General features: G+C 46.9%; 1 protein-coding gene across 1 annotated transcript in view; it reads left to right on the top strand.

Moving 5' to 3' along the window:
• STRA8 (stimulated by retinoic acid 8) overlaps nucleotides 1–16,855 on the top strand; it is a 135,502-nt gene that overhangs the window by 92,156 nt on the left and 26,491 nt on the right. The gene's annotated exons all lie outside the window — the stretch shown is intronic.

The following is a 16,855-nucleotide window of genomic DNA, read 5'->3' on the forward strand; positions in this document are numbered from 1 at the left end:
CTCTTATCTGGATTGAAAACAGTGCTCAGCAGAAGGTATTAAGAATGCATTTACAATGCATGAACAACATTTTTTTATAGTAATATGGAAGGCTAAATGACAAAACAGAGCACTATTTGAATATTTGAAATCAATTGCAAGCCCAGCATATATGGTTACTATAAGACTCCAGCTCAAGGCATACACGTTGGGTTGCAAAAATATTTGAAGGCAAGATCAAGACATTTTCTGAGAACAGTTCATCCTCTCCAACGCCCATCTATATGAATCGTTCACTATAGTGTTGAGACATATTGTCCCAGTTCCTAGGTTATTGTGGCTGTTGTGATTAATAAACTGCATATGAGCCTTTGAAGGAAAAGGCTCAAAATTCAGTAGTACTGCTGCGTACCAAGACTACCAATCCCTGCTTATCAAAACTTTCTAATCCTGATGGTTTAAATATGCTTGGGTTATACCTAGGCTTTCCTGTTTTCAATTTCTATTTTTGGTAAATGTTGGTGTTTTTTTCCCAGTGTTTTCAAGTGATTTCAATACCTTAAAAAAGTGGTTATCAGTGGTTACACATTTTCCAGGCGCAGGGGGAGGAATGGGGTGTCCCAATGGCGGACGGAGTGCACACGGTTTCGCTTTACACGGATGATCTGCTTCTATATGTAAGAGATCTGACCAGTGCCCCGAGGTCTCTGTCGGATACATTTCGGGCCTTTGAAGCCATGTCGGGCCTAAAAGTTAATTGGGCCAAATCAGGAGTATACCCCTTCAGCCCGGACACGCCAGAATGCGATATCCGGATAGATGGCGAGAGACTCACCTGGTACCCTACCACCTTCAGGTACCTGGGAATACATATATACCGGAACCCACTAGACATCCTGGAGGGGAACCTGATGAGGGCGATCTTCTCACTACGCACCCAAATAACCTTCTGGAGAACTCTACCACTGAACGTACCTAGCCGAGTCGCGCTGACAAAAATGATAGTCTTGCCGCGTCTACTGTATTATTACGCGAACATTCCGAGCTATGTTCCCACCGAGTGTTTCGTGAATTGGAAGCCCTGCTCCGAACCCTCATATGGAATGTGGGGAGGCCTCGTGTACTCGTGTAGCGCTGACCAAATTATACGCGCCTGCTGAAACCGGGGGCCTCGCGGTCCCCAACTTGGAATTATATTACCTGGCAGCGCAACTGCAATGGGTGTCGGGTTGGCTGGGTGGCAGAAATCTGGGAGATGCTGCCACTGATACCACCACCTGGACCCCTGCACAAATCCACACACTGTTTCATCCACTGACCAGAGTCCCCTGCCCCATGCAGATACATCTAGCGGTGGCACGCAAGTGCTTCCTGCGCAGCCTGAAACTAATCCGAGGGGTGAAGCCCTACGCCCCGGTGCTCACCTTGCTGGGCACTCCCAGGGTGGGCGGAGCGGTAATAACAGCCACACTGGAGAGCTGGACACGGGCTGGAGTGGAGACGTTGGGAGATCTCTACGCGGATGGTACCTTGCTCCCTTTTGAAGAGCTGGCTGAGAGCACAGGCCTACCAGCTGGGCAGTTTCTTCTACATGCGTCTTTAATATGTACGCTAGCAGACACCTGGGGAGACATGTCTGAGGAGCCACAAATGCACCACCTCATGCAATATCTACATGTCATGGGTAATCGGTCCCACGTGATACATTGCCTGGCGCAGGCCCTCCTAGAACACACGCAGCACCCTACCCTGCAATTACGAACCAAATGGGCAACGGATAGAGGGAGGGAATGGACGGACAAGGAATGGGCGATGGTGCTGGCTAGCCCTGTCAATGTTCCACGCAGCTCCTGTTTCAAGATAATACAGTTTTATATTTTACACGTGCGTACCTGTCACCTGATAAGATTAACAAATATTTCTCGATTAACACCGCCGGATGCCCGAGATGCTCCCTGATCGGAGCAGACCTACTGCACATGCTCTGGGCATGCCCCGACGTTCGGTCGTACTGGACCACAATCACAACCCTACTGGCACACAGTACAGAAGAGGAGGTACCGCACACATGGGAAGCCTGCATTCTGGGGCTATATAAAAGTACTAAACTAAACAAAGTGCCGTCCAGGTTCTGGGATCTGGGCCTTGTCACGGCCAAGTGCCTACTTACCATGCGCTGGAAGAAGAGCGGACCTCCACATGTTAAGTATTGGTATGCTTCTTTCACCAATTGGGCGAGAGCGGAAAGCATGACGTTACGTCGGGCGGAGACGGCAGGGCTGACATCCTTCCATCAAGCAAGCACGGAACAGGGGATCACTTGAACTGGAGCCCCTCCCTAGGCCAGCTATAGGCATGACATGGGATAGACAACCCCGCACACACACCACCCCCCTCTCCCATCCATGATAGGATGCGGAATGCAACACTCGGCTCTATGACGCGACGATGCAGCAGGGGCAGGATGCACTGACTCCCACAAACCCCACATGCCCCTACTACCAATGCTCAGACAAACGATAGACACAGCAAGGTCACCTCCCCCACCTCTGGGAAAGGGCTCACCCTCCCGCCACACATGACAGCCACTGAACGACTCCCTCGCCACGACTTGGGGCGCTTGCCCCCGCGAGTGCGTGTTGACACCCCTCGGACCTCATAGATACCACACCCTCGTCTCACTTACCTCGTGACCCTAATTCTCTACCCCAATTCCTTCCGCCTACAGGTGGCACTGCAAAGGCTTATCTCTACCTTTCTCCCACTCTTCCCCTGTTTTGTATCACTCCTCCGTTTCTGTTACAGTTACGCTACGAAGCCAGGGTATTTTCTCCGCTGGCACGACTGTTTTAAGTTTGCGTGAATTGAGTTGGTTATTACTACTGCTCTGGCATTCAGCACTCCTAACACACGGAAATATAACACGATACATCGCACATCAGACGTCAGAGAAGGCCAGAGACATATGTGCCCTGACGAGAACATTCCGCTGTGCGCCACAACGCATTCTTGGGTCCTGACCTGCACCACAACTGGTATTGGGCGTCGTTATGCTTAACACGACTCACATGTCCATGCACACCGAGCTGCCAACCTGCATGAAAGAACAGTGCGACACATTGGTGGTATCATGCTGAACTGTTCTTGCTTTAAACTGTTACTGCATTACAATGTGGACTATGCGAAATACTTATTTTTGACCATTTGCCTAACGTACCTGTAAGTGCTGATTGTATGTGCCGAAATAGACAGAAAACCAATAAAATATATTCACAAAAAAAAAAAATCAGTCGTTACACATTTTTCAACCATTAAAAACAACAGTGACAGTGTTTTTCTGGTGTTTATGGAATGTTTTGCTTTTATTTACATTTATTTACATTTACATTTACATTTACATTTACATTTACATGCTTTCTGCACTGATAGTGCAAGGTATTTACAGTGCATATGAGGTCCAAAAACAATTTTTCAAATCAAGCCTATTGTATTACACCATGCAATACTTCTTCAGTGAGTCTTTGGTCATTTTGGTCATGCACGCTCGCTCTTTCCTTCCAATGGGAGCGTTTATCTGTGAAAAGGCCCTCTCAGCATTGGCACTTGAGACAGTCAATGGCAAAACAGCCAGCACACAATTTGCTAACTCTAGCTACTGACATAGTTTTCCTTGCCAATACTGGTATACCTTAAGATTGCAATTCTCTGGGACAGTTTTTGCAACAAATATGTTGACCAGGGTGCATATGCCCTCAGTTATTAAAGCGGTCAAACATTAAGTAGCACTTTTGAAAGTCCATCGAAAATTCCCCTTAACAGTCAGGCTTCATTGACTTCAAACCCCATGGTTGGTAAAGTGACATTTCTATGAATCAGTGCAAGCCATTTCTCATACATTGTAAAATAAAACTTCCTGAATTGCTCCTCAAAATATCTTTGCTTACCAAGTGACAAGCACTCTAACATGGAACATGTTGCAGTGCCAAAGTCATTCAAAGTGTTGCCGAGCCTACTCTCAAGGAGATGTTTCACATCTACACCACTTATGCTGAACACTTGGTAGACAAGGATGTTTTCAGACAGTTTTTTTATTATGTCCACTACAGCAGTCATGTTTTCCTGTGAAAATCTCAGAATGTTGTAGAGTGTACTTTTTTTCACATCACTATCAATATGCGTCTGAATATCCTCACATTTCTTGCCTTTGGCATCATCACTCAGCAAAAATTCTGTAAACGTTTTCCACATGGATAATATAGCATTTACTGCCTTTTGGACTGAGAACCACCGTTGACACAGTTTGGATGAGTCTTTCTTTGATCCCACACAAAGCACAAAATGAGAAATATTTCCGTTTTAGTTCCTGCGCATTTCAAAAGAGTACACCAGAATCGACTAAAAAGTCAATTGAATTCTTCATTAACTTGTAAAGATGCTTTCAGCATACAATCTAGTAAGTGCAAAGGATCTCTTACAGGAAAGCACTTCTGCTCAGGCATCGATTTTGACAGGTAATCGCACGTTTTCATGTTCATAGCTAAATCACTACAAATATAATCACTCCAATCTTTGTTGAACTTGGTAAGAATGTTTTGCCAGCATTCCAAGTGACACTGGTTTCCATTTTTCCCAAAAGTCTGGTGTCATGTTTTCACCACTATCCCATATGCTTGGTGCCAGCACTTTTTTCACATATACCTGTCACTACACCTTGCATTGAATGTTTAAAGCCTGGTATGTTTGGCAATTCACTTACTATCAATAATAAGTCGCTAGAAAGAGGTGCTAACGTGTTAAGGGGTTTTACCTATTCTCTGTGACTGGGGTTGAGTGTCTGAAAAATTTCAGCGCTCCGTCCATCTTCTCTTTGTGTTTGCTTTGTTTGCCCTAAGTTGACAGGGTATGCCAGACGTGGGTCTATTACTCATTTTGCCACTAGATTCAAGCTAGCCTGGCTCATGAGGGCTGACGAGGGGTGTTACCCTGAAACCGGTCCCAGGATGCTTGTTTCCGGTCCAGAGAAGACCTGGGTTGGCAGTTCGGGCTGGACTGTTCCCATGAGGCACAGGGTCAAGACTAATTTGTATATGGCTGAAACTGAACCTGGGTGGTGAAGTGAGCTAAAGAATGATGATGAATTCAACCCAGATCTGTGACTAGGGATGAGTGTCTGAAAGGGTTCAGGGCTCGATCCATCATCTCCTGTGTTTGCTTTGTTCCCCCGAAGTTGGAAGGGTATGCCCAGACAGGGGTCCTTTGCTCACTTTGCCACTGTTTTCAAGCTAGCATGGCTGATGAGGGGTGTTACCCCGAAACCTGTCCGAGGATGCTTGCCTCTGGTCCTGGGAAGACCTGGCTTGGCAGTTCGGGCTGGACTGTTCCCATGAGGCACATGGTCAAGACTGATTTTCATATGACTGGGTCTGAACTAGAGTGAAAATGTGAGCTAAATAATGATGATGGATTCAACCCAGTTCTGTGACTGGGGGTGAGTTCCTGAAAAGTTTCAGCACTCCGTCCATCATCTCCTTGTGTTCAGTAACTATGATAGCACATATTAGGAAATATTCTTTTGAAACCAGCCATTTTACATATCAGTGAAAGAATCAAGCACAGCCAAAATATCACATATGATTTTGATATTTCCTGATCCCTACAGTTAATAAAACAATTAAACAAGATCTAAAACATGCTTCTAAACCAGAGACCACAAAACTGAAAAAAGCAAAAGGAAGAAGAAACACATTTTTAGTGACCTCCCTAAACAACAAACTTGAGCAGAATAATGTTAGCCCATTCTTACTTGCTGCTACTTTGTATAACAAAGTTACATTGTATTGGCCCCTTCAGGGAGAAAAAATGATTCCTTCACTCTCCTTTTCCTTTCTTTGAATCAGTTATTATAGGTTTAAACCTAAAACAGGATAGCCTAATTACATCTTTGCTGATATAGACCAATTTTGACACTTCAATATTGTCCAAGTTCTACCCAATGCCAACCTTTTACTTTTTGGCTAACAGCTCATACTAACTCCAGAGCCACATAAAACACTATGACACATATATTTGCCTCTCTCTGAGATAGTTCACTTTATGCAGTACATCTGATTATAGTATGTAGAAGGATATGCAACAGTGAGATGTAAGCAGCCCATGCAAAAGCTGTGCTTGGCGCATATTTATTAGGAGCTGCAACAGGTCAATACAGAGTTGCACTTTCATGTCCATAAATGGGCAACTGCAGATATAATCTAAATTCTGCAGTTTACCTTTTATTTCTTTGTTGCTGATTTCAGTGAGAGCATGCAGTGTTATTGTATGTTCTACTTTCACACATGCTAATACAATCATAAAATGCAGAACTATACTGAATGGGCCCTTGGAAAGATCTAATATACCCCTTTCCGTAAGGGGCTCCTCTGCACAACGTAGACACAGTGAGCTCCTGAGGGTTTACCGCCTGCCTGCTTAAATATCTAGCATACATGAATATCACCTTGTTAATATTTCAATCCCTAAGCAATGAACTATTTTTGCTTCAAGCTCTATGCTTGGGCTAGAGTTAAGTAGTAAATTGCCTCCTCATCCAAATTCCTTATCCCATTTCTTACCCTATGAAGCTGTAAGGATCTGCCTCACTCTGAGCATCATTTACAGGTATCTTTCTTCCTTTTATTTCTTAAAATGACCCAACCTTTCTACTATGTAAAGGGAATGATGTCACTCGCACATCCTGTTTTTCTTTGTGTGTCTTTTTGTGTGCCCTTTCTTTCCTGACCTCAGTGTCTGAGATAGTGTGATTTTTTTCTTCTAGTTATTCATCGCTGCCATTTCAAACTTCTCACACACACACAAACACAGCCCTACACAATACATTACCAGCATACCTGAACATCCACATACACTTTCATCAACCCACCTGACACCTTTATTATTATTATTACATTTCTTATATAGCGCCAGAATCGACCCCCGAAGGGGTATCTCCGCGCTTGCCTTGGGAACCCGTCCTGGTTTTTCCCTGTGAGATAGCCCCTACAGGGCATCCCCAAGGTGAAAGCCAGGCATCCCGCCACGGGGGGGCGTTGTGGAGATTAAGCAAGCTTAATGCCCAGAGTTGCAGAGTGTGAACCCATGATTAGGTCAGGCACCGAAGCGAGAATTATCGAGTCCGTGGACATTTGAGATCAACACCCTGCCGCGTCGGGAATCGAACCCTGGTCCCGGGTCTGGCCTCTGCTTCAGGGTCTGCCTGCTCTAACCAGTGAGCCACACTGCTCTGCCTCACTCTCACACACTACCTACATCTGCAAAAGCAAAACAGGAGGTCTCTCATTCCCCTGCATCACATCCAGTATATGGAATCAATCAATTCATCAATCAGTCAGAACATTTGTAAAGCGCACTTCTCACCCGTGGGGGTCTCAAGGCGCTGGGGGAGGGGAAATGCTGCTGCTGCTGCTCGAATAGCCAGGTCTTGAGTAGTGTTCTGAAGGTTAGCAGGTCCTGGGTCTGTCGAAGCAGGATAGGGAGAGTGTTCCAGGTCTTGGTGACGTGGTGGGAGAATGCTCTGCCGCCTGATGTCGCACTTCGGATTCAGGGGACAGTGGTGAGGGAGAGGTCGACGGAGCGGAGCTGGCGGTTGGGGGTGTAGAAGGTGAGTCATCTGTTGAGGTATGCTGGTCCGGTGTTGTGGAGTGCCTTGTGTGCGTGGGTGAGGAGCTTGAAGGTGATCCTCTTGTTGACGGGGAGCCAGTGCAGGTCTCTCAGGTGGGGTGTTATGTGGCTGCGGTGAGGGATGTCGAGGATCAGGCGTGCAGAGGCATTCGGAATGCATTGTAGTAGTTTCAGGAGTTTGGCCGAGGTTCCTGTGTAGAGGGCGTTTCTGTAGTCCAACCTGCTGCTGACGAGGGCCTGGGTGACCTGGAACAATTTCCCTCCAGATAACCCCTCTTTGGTTATTAGGGTGCTATACAAATCGACGTTACTTAACATTGTAGATTGCGTCTCGATTACATGAGGTGAATTGGCCTGCATTTCAAATGGTGCATTTGCTTGCCACAATTCTGAAAATGCCACTTTTACAAAGTTTTATGCAAGAAAGAGGATGGGCTCTTAATGGCAACTAGATTAGGGCTCCTAATATTGTAATATAAACAAAAAATCTAGTTCCCTGTTTTTTGTACTGACTCAACAGAAGAGGACCAATAACTTAATTTTCATTAGCTCTTGTGATTTATTCACATCTTCGTCATAATTTACTTGAGTTATTTGTATTATTTTTCAGACAAGTCATCTGGAGGGCAAACCTTTCAACAATTTTCATTGACAATAATGATAATAACATAAGCTTTAGATTCACAAATTTAAACAGTGCCTTAGCGGAAATAAAAATAAACAATTCTTTGACCAATCCTTCATTTCAAATATAGCAATATACGGCAGAGATAACAAATAGCACATTGAAACAGTCCTCTCCTGCCAGTATTAACTTATGGGGCCCGCTACCTGCGGAATAGGCTGTCTGCCAATATTTCCACTGTAAAGTTGATTTCTTGTGTATATTCCTCCCCCAGACATTAGGCCAACGTGTTTCATACCCCATTGGCATTAATGGGGTTCTCCTCAGGACCAAGAGTGGGTCGATTCTGTGAACAGTAATTTATAATATTGTATTATTCACCTTGAAACTAGCAAACCTCAATCTCTTCTCTCCACTTTCGAAAAGTAACAATCTTAAATACCTCTATTTTTTAGGTTGCATACTTTGTCGCAAGCACTGTTTGTGAATCATTTCCTTGGACGCCAACTGACATTTTTTAATTAGGCATCCCTGTAAATTCAATTATACACATTGATTACCATCCTGAATAACGTAGTTGGTAGTTAAAATATTTCTTATGTTCATGTCTTATTTACATGTCAATTACATAATTATCATTGCCTCAGCACTCATTGTGTTGTGTATTCGCTGTTAAAAAGTTGGCATTTCTCTCCTAACCATTTGGTGCATGTATTCTGGATCCTGGGTCACATGACTAGCTGTAGCTGGCAGTTTGTCTTTGTGTATTGCCCCAAGACAGTGACACAAAGGTTGAATATGTGTTGACAGGATGGGCCATCTCTGAGTTGATAATAGAGAGGAGTTGTCACCTACTACGCTTGCACATCACAAAGACACTGCCTCAGCACACTCACAAAGTACTTCACACTAGTCTATTGTGCCCCAACTCAAGCAGGGGCCAGGGCAGTCAGGCAGGACATTTCAAGCACGTTTGGGGGTGCAATCCTCTAGAAACGTCTCCTACTTCCAAGCTGGCACCAAGTATAAATATTGGACCCTCAGACTCAACTCTTGAGTACACATCTGTACCTGTGGAAGACTCAGTAGAAGGACTGCTGAACTGTTGTGCCCAAGAAGGATTGCTACTCTGCTGCCTAAGTGAGAAGGGAGGGACCTGCATCTTGAACCCAAGATTACCAGAGTGACTTTAAGGGCTAGTTGGCCGGACTCCTCATCTGAGCATTAGGGAGAGAAAAGGCTCCAGCTCTCTTGAACCCTGCACCTGGATTCTGCCTGATGTGAGTCCTAACCCTCCAAATGATGATCATCCAGTACTGGACCCTTGGAAGTGGGGATAGAGGTACTTTGCCAGCCCAGCTGTGGTCTTCACCAAATCCATCTCAAAGCAACACCAAGCCCCGTAAAGCCTTGCTGTACAGCTTCAAGCTTCATTGGAAATGAGTGACTTGAATCACTGCAAATCACTGCAGTGATTCAAACTGAGAGCCTCAACGAAATCGACACCAAACTTGGCAAAGCCTCGCCACCCAGCTGCAAGCTTCATCGGAATTGACACGCCTTGCATGAAGCCTCGGGAAGCCTCTCTGCACAGCTTTATTAGAATTGACACAGCACGACACAACACAATGCAGGACCTCCCATCGTGGACCTCACAACGCTCAGAACCAATGTTGGACGATACAAAGCCATGCCTCGCAGACAGCACACCAGGCGTTAAGGTACTTTGTTCACAGAGCCTAACTTAGTCCCTGTAGCTGGCCTGTGCTCCATCGGGGTCGGCCTAAATTTGTGACTTTATCCCGGTCCGTCGTGGCCAGATAACCACAGTTGGCGTTTTGTGCTTTTTAGCTCTACTTTTACCTAAACCTTTAGAATTGGATACCTCCGGTTCTACTAATTGGATTTTTGTTATTTTGATCTCAAATAATTTACAAATATTTACTCTCTTAGTCACCAAGTTGGTGTGGGATTTTTATTGTCTTGTGTTTTCACTTTATTAATGTTTGTAGTGCTGCATAAATACCTTACACATTGCCTCAAAGTTAAGCCTGACTGCTATTGTGCCAAGCTACCAGAGGGTTCGGCACAGGTTAATTTGAGGTTTGCTTCTGTTTCACCCTGACAAGAATTGTGGTTGCTGGTTGAGGAGGGGTTACCCTCCTCAACCAGTAACCCAATTTCCTACATTAGTGTTCAATGATGAGATGGGGGACTTGTGTTTGTGTTGTGTCATACAGTAAAAAATTCAGAATAAATCATTTGAAACCAATAGTTCTCTTTGATTGGCCCTTTTTGCTTTTCCAAATTCACTCTCATTCTACCTGACTTTTTATGACCATACCTGCAGAAATTGAATTCAAGCTCATCCCCCTGGAGAGCTACACTGTGTCTCAGCTCAAGGAGTTCAGTAAGCAAAAGAGACTTCCAACTGAAAAAGGGCACCAAAAAGTTGGAGCTTCGGAAAACTCTGAGGGCCTGGACAGAGACTCACTAGTTGCTGACAGCACCAGATGACCAGGATGAGGAGGAGGATGATATGGGGAGGCAAGGAGAGGATCTGAACACAGGTCTTAAAATTGAGCCCATAGTCTTGCCTCCAAAATTGGAGATCCCTCCCAGAGCAACAAGCAGTGTGTCCTCCCAAGGTCTGTCTCCAGAGGAGCTGGCAGATAGGAAAGTTGACAGGGAGTTTAGGCTGTAGATTTGCCAACTCAAGATGGAGGAAAAGAAAGCTGAGGCAGAGAGAGCTTTGGCTGAAAAGAACCTGACCATGGTGGCAGAACAAAAGCAGATGAGGGGGCCTTGGCAATGAAGAAACTGGCCATAGAAGAAAGGAGAACAGCTCATAAGCGAAGTCTCAAAGAGCTGGACATCATAGTTAAACAAGTGGGATCTAGCAATAAGGGTGGCAGTGCTACTGCTGTGTCCAATGGAGGTAAAAGGGTCCACATTCCTAAAGATCTGGTGCCTAGGTATGTGCTGGGGATAATATCAACAAGTAGTTCTCAGCCTATAAGGTAGCTTTAAGGATGCACAGTTCTCAGAATAGTAGAGTTGTGGGGCGGCAAGTCTCTGAAACCATATGTCTACAGAGGGGAGGGACACCCAACTCACACTAGCGATAGGAGACCAGATGAAGTCTGCCCGCATGAAAGCCATCCTTGTTGACAAGTTTAGACTCATCCCCAAAAAATACAGCGTAACGTTTAGGGACAGTCGGAAACTGCCAAACCAGTCTTTCCTTGTTTATTCTAGTAAGGCACTGAATGGTTGGGTGAGAGGTAGCAAAGTGAATGATTTTACCGGGAAGTACAATCTTGTTTTGAGAGAGCACATGCTCACTCTTTGTTTTCTGGAACTGTGTCAGCACTTGGTTGACAGCAAGCTCACTGACCCCAGAGAGCTTGCTAAGGAGGCGGACCAGTGGGTCAGCACCAAAGTGTCCCAAGAAGGAAGGTAGCAGGGAGGGGGGGATCTCCAAAAGGGTGGACAGGGTCCCCACCAAAAGAAGAGGGGGGGGGATAAAAATAAAAACAGGGAGTTCTCTAAAGGTCGTGACAACCTCGCCAGCATCGGACTTAAACGACTCGTCAACACACCGACCCATAGAGCAGGACACACCCTCAACCCCATCTTCGCGGCAGGAAACAGCATCCAATTCAGCCACACAACTCAGCCGTCATGGACTGACCACCACTACTGCGTACTCTACGCCATCAACAAACCCAAGGCAGCCACACCAGTCCCACGCCCACCACGAAGGAACTGGAGCAAGGTTACCAACGAGCAACTTAACTCCACCGTCACCCAAGACAACCACACCTGAGCACCCGATGCAAACGACGCAGCCAGAGAACTCCACACCTGGAACTCCAACTGCACAGACGGACTCTCCCGCTATGCAACCCTGACAGACGACGCCCCAGGAAAGCCGCCTGGGTCACCACCGCTCTCCAGGAAGCCAGACACACCTGCAGACGCCTGGAGAAGAACTGGAGAAACACCAAGACAACCGAAAACCATACCACCTACAAGGACGCCATGACGGACTACCACAACCAGTTCAGAGCCACCAAGAGGAACTTCTTCCACAACAAAATCTTGGCTAACTCCACCAACTCCAAGCAACTTTTCAGTGTTATTCAAGAATTCACCAACCCACGCAGCGAAGCCACAGACATCACCCCATCCCAAGAACCTATTTCCACCTCAAGATCAAAAACCTCTACGACAACTTCATCAACCATCCACCAGGCACCACAGATGGCTCTCCTCACCCCAGAAACAACCAGCCAGCCCACCATCTCCAACTGGACACCGATCACGGCCGAAGACACCGCCTCGACCATGAAAAATCCACTCGGGGCCCCCACCGACCCCTGCCCCCCTTACATCTTCCACAGAGCTGTGGCCGCCATTGAACACAAACTACAACGCACCATCAACACCACCTTCAAAACAGGCACCTTCCCAGACGACTGGAAGCACGTCAGACCTCTGCCCAAGAAGCCCACAGCTGACCCCACCAACCTCAAGAACTATCGGCCCATCTCGCTCCTTCCCTTCGCAGCCAACGTTGCAGAGAAAATAGTCAACAGGAAACTGACACGATTCATTGAAGAGAACGCCGTCCTCGACCCCTCCCAATCCGGATTCTGAAGCAACCAGAGCACAGAGAACACCCTACTCGCCGCCACAGACGGCATCCGGACCATCCTGGACCAAGGCCACTCCGCAGCCCTGATCCTACTCGACCTATCAACGGCCTTCGACACCGTTTCCCACTGAACACTAGTCGCCAGACTACACGATGCAGGCATACAAGGAACAGCCCTGGACTGGATCGATCATTCCTCACCGGAAGAAGCCAAAGGATCAGACTCCCACCCTTCCTCGACTCATCACTCACCATGAATCAACAGGTCAACGCCGTCACCTCCAACTGCTTCAACACCCTCCGCATCCTCCACAAGACTTTCAAGTGGATCCCCCCTGAGTCAAGAAAGACCGTCAACCACACACTCCTCACCAGCAGACTGGACTATGGAAATGCACTCTATGCCGGCATCAACAACTCCCTTCTCCGCAAACTCCAGACAATACAGAGCACCACCGCCAGAGTCGTTCTCAGCATCCCCTGACACAAACACATCAGTCAACACCTACGAAGTCTCCACTGGCTCCCCATGGAGAAAATAGTCACTTTCAAAATCCTCACTCACACCTACAGGTGCCTACACAACAACGGACCCAAATACCTCAATGACAGAATGAACTTCCACGTACCCAAAAAAAACCTCAGATCTTCCAACCTCGTACTGGCCGAAACACCGCGCATCTTCAGAACCAGAGCAGGCGGAAGTTCTTCTCTCACATTGCAGCCAAGACCTGGAACGAGCTACCAGCAGCCATCAGACGGGCCCCCTCCCTGAACACCTTCAGCAAGACCTAGCTCTTCGACTAAATGGATCTGCGGACCCCACCCTCAGCGCCTTGAGACCCTCACGGGGGAGTAGTGTGCTTACAATTCCCTGATTGATTGTTTGATTGATTAAAGGTCCTCAAAATAGTTCTATGGGCTGGATTCCCAATTCCAACCTAAGAATTAGAGGAATGGGTTTCCTGATCATAAGTGCTCAGGAATGTTAACCACAGAGTGCAATGCGTGCCATAAGGTTGGAGACGTAAAGGGTGATGTCAAGTGTCCCAAGAGGGCACAGTCCCCCAAAGGAGGGCAGACATCAGGGCCTGCAAGCGTAGCACTTGGGATGGAGGTTCCCCCAGTTAGCATGGGGTGAATTGCAGCGGTTACCATAGTGTCCCTGGGTGATGGAGGAGGATGATGCCAAAGGCTCACATGCCTAGCAACAATAAAAAGTACAGGCAGTGGGTCACCATCAATGGGCAACTGGTGGAGACTCTGAGAGGGACAGTAAGACTATCGTCAGGTGTCGTCTTCTGTACACCGAGCAGGTAATCTCTAATGTAGTCCACCAGGTTGTAGTAACTGACAACCATGGGAGTCCATTACCAGTGGCTCTGATTCCACTTGAATGGGGGTGGGCTCAGGTTCATTGAGGGTAGCTGTGAGTCTATGCATGCCTGTGGATTGCCTGCTCAATAATGACATGGAGCACACCATCTGGAAAGAGGGGGGGCTCCTGTCCCAGATGGAGATGTTAGGTTTGCCTGAATCGGTGTGCCTGACCACACGGTCCATGGCCGCCCGAGAGGGTACTCATGAGGACCTAGTGCTTTGACAAATGGCCCAGTTACCTGCCAAAAAGGGAAAGATAAGGAGAGCAGAAAACTCACTCCTGAAACTCCCAGTCTTGGAGGTGGCTGAGCCTGAGGGTGAAGCCCTAGAACCTATAGGGGAGAACATTGCCACCATGGGAACATGAACGGACCAATTGGCATAAGGAAGGAGGGCACACCAGAGAGATGTTCTGCAGAACTCAAAAGAAATGTTAATGTTATGGTATCTTATATAGCGCGTGGCTGCCCCAGCCAAGCCCTACTCTAGATAACCTAGGGCAACAGGCCCAGGCCCATGTAGCTAGCAACATCTCTGGCAACCACCTGATTTACTGGGAGAGTGCTCTCCTGTATGGTGAGCCTTAGGTTCCTGAGCCTGGTGCAACCAGTGTGTTAGTTGTTCCCAGTGCTGCTCGATCTGCCTACTGGAGATGGAGCACAATATTCCCCTGGCAGATGATCATTGAGGGCAGTTCAATAACTTTGACAGGCTTATCAGCCAGTTTTATTAGCCCCGGATGAAGGTGACCTCAGATGCATGCCACAGATTATGTACTACCTGCCAGGCAGGTGGGAAGTCAGGAGAGAAGCACAAGGCTCACCCTGTTCCCCTTCCAGTCATTGGCACCCCCTTTGTTCGGCCTCTGGACCTCAAGACAGCCCTAGGCAGCAGGTTCATCCTGGTCTTAATGGACAATATCATCTGGAACCCAGAGGCTAATGCGATGAGGACAGAAACTGCACCCACATTGGCCAGTGCACTGATAAAAATAGAAGTTGCCCAAGGGGGTAGTATCTGACCGGGGTACAAACTTCATGTCCGCATACTTGAAGTCCATGTGGTACAAGTGTGGGGTAGCAAATGTTCTCCACACCCTCTCATCCCCAAACCAATGGGATTGTTGAAAGACATGATCATGGGACTATCAGAGCACTTGATGTGGTAGTGTGGTGTCCTCTTGTCATGTCTGTTGTTTGCTTACAGGGAGGTACTGCAGAAGGTGTTGGATTCAACCTCTTTGAAATTCGTATGGTCACCTTGTCAAAGCACCTCTCATCCTAGTAAAGTAGGGTTGGGAGCAAGCTCCCAAGACAGCACCTCTGGATGTGGTCAGCTACATGCTGGGCCCTTCGCATCCAGCTTCTGGAAAAAGGTCAAAGAGAATCAAGAAGCCAGCCAGGAGTTTATGAAGCTCTGCTATGACCAGAAAGCCATTCTGGCTAAGTTTCAGCCTAGCCAGAAATTGTGGGTGATGTAGCCTGTGGAGCCCAGGAACCTATGAGACCAATGGTTTGGGACCTACGAGGTGAAGGAGTGCAAAGGGGATGTCACCTACCTGGTGGACCTCAAGAACCCCAGGAACCCTTTACCGGTGTTGCATGTCAGTCGCATCAAACACCACTTTCAGAGTTCGTACATTACTATGCTCCTAGTGACAGATGATGGAGTGGAAAAGGAGAATGACCCACTTCCCGAAATCTGTTTCACTTTACACCAATCTGCACCTAGAGCACTTCCACCCTACACCTCACATCGATGTATCTTGCTCAAAAGACCTCCGGCAAAGAGCCCCCTCGAGGGGCATTGCAGACAAGGAGTGGCCTGATGATGCAGCTTGACACTCGCACAGGAGTATGAGGGTTCTTGCTTCTGAACAATCAGATTCCCAGATCTGTTATCTCAGCTTCCTTGACCTAGATCCTCCCATCCTTCCTCCCCCACCCCCAGGAACTGCATACCCTGTGATTTACAAATAAACCTTTTGCTAGCCTAACCCTTCCTTTTTAATACATATACGTAACTTTTAGGGTAGGCCCTAAACAGCCCAGAGGCCAGGGTGCTATGTATTTAAAAAGTTGGACATGTACTTTTAAGTGTTACATGTCCTGGTAGCGAGAAACTCTTAAATTTGCCACGCTGTGCAGAACAACCCAACAGAATTTAAGGTAATGTGTTTAGCGGTTCTAACGTGGTCCCTGTAGCCAGCATGCCAGCTGTTGCTCCATCGTGATCGGCCTGAACTAGTGAGTTTATGCCTGTCCGGCACAACCCGATAACCACAGTGTCTGCTTTGGGCTTGTTAGCACTACTTTTACCTTATCCCTTACAACTGTATAGCTCCAGTTCTAATAACTGTTTTTTCTCATTTTGGGTCAAATAGTTTTTCAAAATGTACTCTAATTTTCTAAGTTGGTATATGATTTTTATTGTGTTGTGTCATCACTTTATTACTGTTTGAAGTGCTGCATAAATACCTTACACATTTTCTCTAAGTTAAGCCTGGCTGCTTTTGTGCCATTCAACCAGAGGGT

Source organism: Lissotriton vulgaris, chromosome 1_2 (genome assembly GCF_964263255.1).
Source record: "Lissotriton vulgaris chromosome 1_2, aLisVul1.2, whole genome shotgun sequence".
Lineage (NCBI taxonomy): Eukaryota > Metazoa > Chordata > Amphibia > Caudata > Salamandridae > Lissotriton > Lissotriton vulgaris.